The 6,016-nt window shown below is 40.2% G+C and overlaps 1 pseudogene; it reads left to right on the top strand.

Moving 5' to 3' along the window:
- Window positions 1-715: 715 nt before the first annotated feature.
- Window positions 716-1,736, top strand: LOC138438101 (histone-lysine N-methyltransferase SETMAR-like; annotated as a pseudogene).
- The last annotated feature ends 4,280 nt before the right edge of the window (window positions 1,737-6,016 follow it).

Here is a 6,016-nt window from a genome sequence, read left to right as displayed (position 1 = left end):
TTTTGAGATGTGTCTGAGATTTGTAAAATGACTGCAATATGGCACACTTTGTAAGTTTCAGATATTCAGTTCAGTTCAGTTCAGTCACTCAGTTGTATCTGCTTTTTGCCACCCCATGGGCTGCAGCACACCAGACCTCCCTCTCCATCACCAACTCTCAAAGTTTACTCAAACTCGTGTCCATTAAGTCGGTGATGCCATCCATCCATCTCATCCTCTGTCGCCCCCTGCTCCTCCCACCTTCAAACTTTCCCAGCATCAGGGTCTTTTCAAATGAGTCTATTCTTCATATCAGGTAGCCAAAGTATTGGAGTTTCAGCTTCAACATCAGTCCTTCCAATGAATATTGAGGGCTGATTTCCTTTAGGATGGACTGGTTGTATCTCCTTGTTGTCCAAGGGACTCTCAAGAGTCCTCTCCAACACCACAGTTCAAAAGCATCAATTCCTTGGCACTCAGCTTTCTTTATAGTCCAACTCTCACATCCATACATGACTGCTGGAAAAACCATAGCTTTGACTAGGTGGACCTTTGAGGTATTTAAGTTGGTGAAAAAGTAATTGCTGTTTTGCATTGCTGAACTTTACTGTTTGATATTGATATACATTCTTAAATATATGTGGTTATGTCATACATAATTTAGTGCACATTTCTCACTTTATGTTTTTTTCTAATAACTTATTACTTGATGTGCATTTTATATTTATTTTAGACTATGGCAATGATATGAGACAAAGAGCAAATTCAAGCGATGTTTTTATTCAAGTGCCAAATTTGTCATAAAGCAGAGGATGCAGCTTGCAACTTCAACAATGTATTTGACCCAGGAACTGCTAATGAACATACTATGCTTTGGTGGTTCAAGAAGTGCAAAGGAGATGAGAGTCTTCAAGATAAGAAACACAGTGGCCAGCCATCAGAAGTTGACCTTGACCAATTGAGAGGATCATCAAAGCTGATTCTCTTACAGCTACATGAGAAGTTGCCAAAGAACTTAACATCAAACATTCTAAGGTCGTTTGGCATTTGAAACAAATTGGGAAGGTAAAAAAGCTCAATACGTGGGTGCCTCATGAGCTGACCAAAAATTTTTTAAAAAGTGTAGGTTTAAAATGTTGTCTTCTCTTATTGTATGCAACAACAAATCATTTCTCGAACAGATTGTGATGTGTGACAAAAAGTGGATCCTATATGACAACCGGCAATGACAAGCTTAGTGGTTGGACTAAGAAGAAACTCCAAAGCACTTGCCAAAGCCAAACTTGCACCCAAAAATGTCACAGTCACTGTTTGGTGGTCTGCTACTAGTCTGAGCCACTACAGCTTTCTGAATCCTGGTGAAAACATTACATCTGAGAAATATGCTCAGCAAATGAGATGCACTGAAAACTGCAATGCCTGCAGCCAGCATTGGTCAACAGAAAGGGCCCAATTCTTCTCTGCGATAAGGACTGACTGCACTTTACACAACCACTGCTTCAAAAGTTGAATGAATTGGGCTATGAAATTTTACTTCACCTGCCATTTTTACCTGACTTCTTACCAGCCAACTATTCCTTTTTCAACATCTCACCAACTTTTTATAGGGAAAAATATTCCACAACCAAGAGGATGCAGAAAATGCTTTCCAAGAATCCATTGAATTCTAAAGCACACATTTTTATGCTACAGGAATAGGCAAACTTATTTCTCTTTGGAAAAAAAGTGTTGATTATAATGGATCCTATTTTGATTAATAAAGATGTGTTTGAACCTAGTTATAATGATTTAAAACTCATGGTCTGAATCCACAATTACTTTCGAATCAACCTAATATAGACATAAATGGCTGACAAACTTGATCAGCTGAACAAGGTGCTTTTCAAATGCTGGCAGTATGTCTCATTTCTTTACCAGGGATAACATTTGTAATTTTTTAATAAAAAAGATTAATTTCATATCTCAGCAGTATATCTGTTGTTGTTTAGTTGCTAAACTTGTGTCCAACTCTTTGCAATCCCATGGGCTGTATCCCACCATGTTCTTCTGTCTTCAGGGTTCTCCAGGCAAGAATACTGGAATGGGTTATCATTTCCTTCTCTGGAGTACTTTATCATGCTATGCTATGCATGCTAAGTCACTTCAGTTGTGTCCGACTCTTTGCAACCCTATGAACCATAGCCTGCCAGGCTCCTCTGTCCATGGGATTCTCTAGGCAAGAATACTGGAGTAAATTGCTATTTCCTCCTCCAAGGGATCTTCCCAACCCAGTGATTGAACCTGCATCTATGTCTTCTTCATTGGCAGGCAGGTTCTTTATCACTAGCACCACCTGGGAAGCCCTGAGTAGCTTACCTCCTCCCCTTAATTCATGTATAGCCCTGCTGCTTTCCGTTTTCCTTAGGGAAAAATATGTCAGTTATGAATATCTTCAGGGTTAATTTTCTGTGTCTTTATGTCTCTTTATGTCCCCTTGTCAGGGGATGCAGGAAGAATGCATTAACATTTTGCTGTAAAGTGAAATTTAATTTTAACCCCTCTATGTTTCTTTATCACTCAGAGTAGGCCAAGTTATCCTGGATTGAGAAAACCAGAATAGGCTAATGGATAAGGTATTATTCAAAATCGATGTTTGTGATGCCAAGAGGGAGAAAAGACATTCAGTGGACTCTTCTAGATGAAATTCGTTGTTTTGTCTCAGAAGAGACTCATGTCACTTTTAATTATGACTCAGTCCCACTTAGCCTTAAGAGATCAGGATGTACAATCCTTTCATGTTTTCAGAAAACTAAGAGCCACAAATATTTAGCAAATAGCACAAGTGACTATCAGAGTTATAATTTAATACACACACAGACACACACACATACACACACACTGAGTGTTCAGCATACATGCCAAAAATCATACATATGGAAAAATGTAACTTTTTATTTCAATTAGTAATGTACATATCTGTCTGAGGCTTCCATTTTTGCCTAGGGGCAAAAATCTTAACCATTCAGTTGCAGAAAAATTCAGTCACTTTCAGGTTTTCTTAGTACCGCTTAGTCATCAGAGATTTAAATTGAGCCAAATTAGCATTTTTTCCATCTGTGGATAAAGCTAATCAGGCATATGTAGAGTTATATCATAGAATCACACACATATAGCTTGGCATTTACTGCTTGGTGCCAAAGGTCATCTTGTTTATCCATCATGTGCAAGATTATTCTCAAGATGTACCAAAAGATGGTATAGAAGCAGGAAGCCAAGCTTTCTTTCCTACATTAAAATCAATGGGAAGAAATGGAATCAGACATGGCCCAGAGAACAAAACATAATAAAGGAGGCAAGACAGCAATATACAAAAAGATAACCCATAGTTCATAGCAACCACTAAAAGAATGAATATCAACGGTGAGTGCTGGAAGATTTACTAAGTGAGGAAGCTAGCCTTTCAGGTCAGTTCAGCTCAGTTGCTCAGTCGTGTCCGACTCTTTGTGACCCATGAACCACAGCACGCTAGGCCTCCTTGTCCTTCACCAACTCCTGGAGTCTACTGAAACCCATGCCCATTGAGTCAGTAATGCCATCCAACCATCTCATCTTCTGTCATTCCCTTCTCCTCCTGCCCTCAATCTTTCCCAGCATCAGGGTCTTTTCAAATGATTCAGTTCTTCCCATCAGGTGGCCAAAGTATTGGAGTTTCAGCTTCAACATCAGTCCTTCCAATGAACACCCAGGACTAATCTCCTTTAGGATAGACTGGTTGGATCTCCTTGCAGTCCAAGGGACTTTCAAGAGTCTTCTTCAACACCACAGTTCAAAAGCATCAATTCTTCGGTGCTCAGCTTTCTTTATAGTCCAACTCTCACATCCATACATGACCACTGGAAAAACCATGGCCTCGACTAGACAGACCTTTGTTGGCAAAGTAATATCTCTGCTTTTCAATATGCTGTCTAGGTTGGTCATAACTTTTCTTCCAACGGGTAAGTGTCTTTTAATTTCATGGCTGCCGTCACCATCTGCAGTGATTTTGGAGCCCAGTAAAATAAACTTTGACACTGTTTCCACTCCTTCCCCATCTATTTCCCATGAAGTGATGGGACCAGATGCCATGATCTTCGTTTTCTGAATTTTGAGCTTTAAGCCAACTTTTTCACTCTCCTCTTTCACTTTCATCGAGGGTCTTTTAGTTCCTCTTTACTTTCTACCATAAGGGTGGTGTCATCTACATATCAGAGGCTATTGATGTTTCTCCCTGCAGTCTTGATTCCAGCTTGTGTTTCTTCCAGTCCAGCGTTTCTCATGATGTACTATGCATAGAAGTTAAATAAGCAGGGTGACAATATACAGCCTTGACGTACTCCTTTTCTTATTTGGAGCCAGTCTGATGGTCCATGTCCAGTTCTAACTGTTGTTTCCTGAACTGCATATAGATTTCTCAAGAGGCAGGTCAGGTGCTCTAGTATTCCCATCTCTTTCAGAATTTTCCACAGTTTATTGTGATCCACACAGTCAAAGGCTTTGGCATAGTCAATAATGCACAAATAGATGTTTTTCTGGATCTCTTTTCCTTTTTTGATGATCCAGTGGATGTTGGCAATTGATCTGGTTCCTCTGCCTTTTCTAAAACCAGCTTGAACATCTGGAAGTTCACGGTTCACATATTGCTGAAGCCTGGCTTGGAGAATTTTGAGCATAACTTTACTAGCATGTGAGATGAATGCAATTGAGCCTTGTTTAACTCAATGAAACCAAGCCATGCCCACAGGGCAACTCAAGACGGGCAGGTCATGGTGGAGAGGTCTGACAGAATGTGGTCCACTGGAAAAGGGAATGGCAAACCACTTCAGTATTCTTGCCTTGAGAACCCCATGAACAGTATAAAAAGGCAAAATGATAGGATACTGAAAGAGGAACCCCCCAGGTTAGTAGGTGCCCAATATGCTACTGGAGATCAGTGGAGAAATAACTCCAGAAAGAATGAAGGGAGGGAGCCAAAGCAAAACAATACCCACTTGTGGATGTGACTAGTGATAGAAGCAATGTCTGATGCTCTAAAGAGCAATATTGCATAGGAACCTGGAATCTCAGGTCCATGAATCAAGGCAAATTGAAAGTGGTCAAACAGGAGATAGCAAGAATGAACATCTGCCGGAAGAGAGCATGAGGAATCCTGCCCGTGACAAGGTCATGAGGAAGGTGGCTGTCATACGCAGGGACGTGATCAGGCTTCAGGGGTCCCCCTGGAATTTCCTGTGCATGTACCCCCAAAAAACAAAAATCTGCTGGCTTTTGTACTCTGCTTTTCCACTCTTCTGATATTCTTTGGAAAAAAGCCAACTCAGGGCTTTAGTCTTCTGCATTTGAAAGGGATGTTTCAGTTAAACCCCCTCTGATAGCTCTCTAGCTTGCCTAACAGGTTCCCCGGACCTCTTACAGCTTCTGAATTACTTACAGACCCCCAACTGGGACAGGCACAAAGCTTAAAAGCATCTTAAAGATACAGAGCCTTTTCTAAAGAGTTAAAAATCATATTGGTGACGGGTTTTCACTGTTGACTCAATGATTGCTGCCAGGCCTCAATATTCTTTATCTTTTAGGCACCTGGGAGGATGTTAATCAATGTAAACGGGATATGGAAAAAGATATATAGTAGTTTTGATGTTAGCAACACTAGACTTTTGAGTTATTTACTTTTCTTTGTTATATATCACTGCACTCCTCTTGTGTCCTTGCTATGTAAGAATGTAATTTTATTTAGTGCTTTCTGAGAGTGGCACCAGACTTTGGGAAGATCAACACAAATAAGTCTTCTGGTTGACAAACCCTTATCAGAAAAAAGGCAGTAAAATGTTAATTGGCCTTTTGGGCCAGAAGATGATGTAAATCACATAAGACTTGTATATACAATTAGGTATGCAGAGAGAAAAGCCTGGTTTTGATAAGAGTCTGGACTGCTAATGCTGCGTAACTTTGTGTTACCCATTGATCTCCATGTTTTATCAAAAGTATAAAAGGCCTTCTCAACAATAGAGGATGGGGCCAG

Source organism: Ovis canadensis, chromosome 3 (assembly GCF_042477335.2).
Source record: "Ovis canadensis isolate MfBH-ARS-UI-01 breed Bighorn chromosome 3, ARS-UI_OviCan_v2, whole genome shotgun sequence".
NCBI classification, from domain to species: domain Eukaryota; kingdom Metazoa; phylum Chordata; class Mammalia; order Artiodactyla; family Bovidae; genus Ovis; species Ovis canadensis.
Note: the sequence above shows the minus strand (reverse complement) of the source record. Positions and strands in the feature narration are given on the sequence as shown.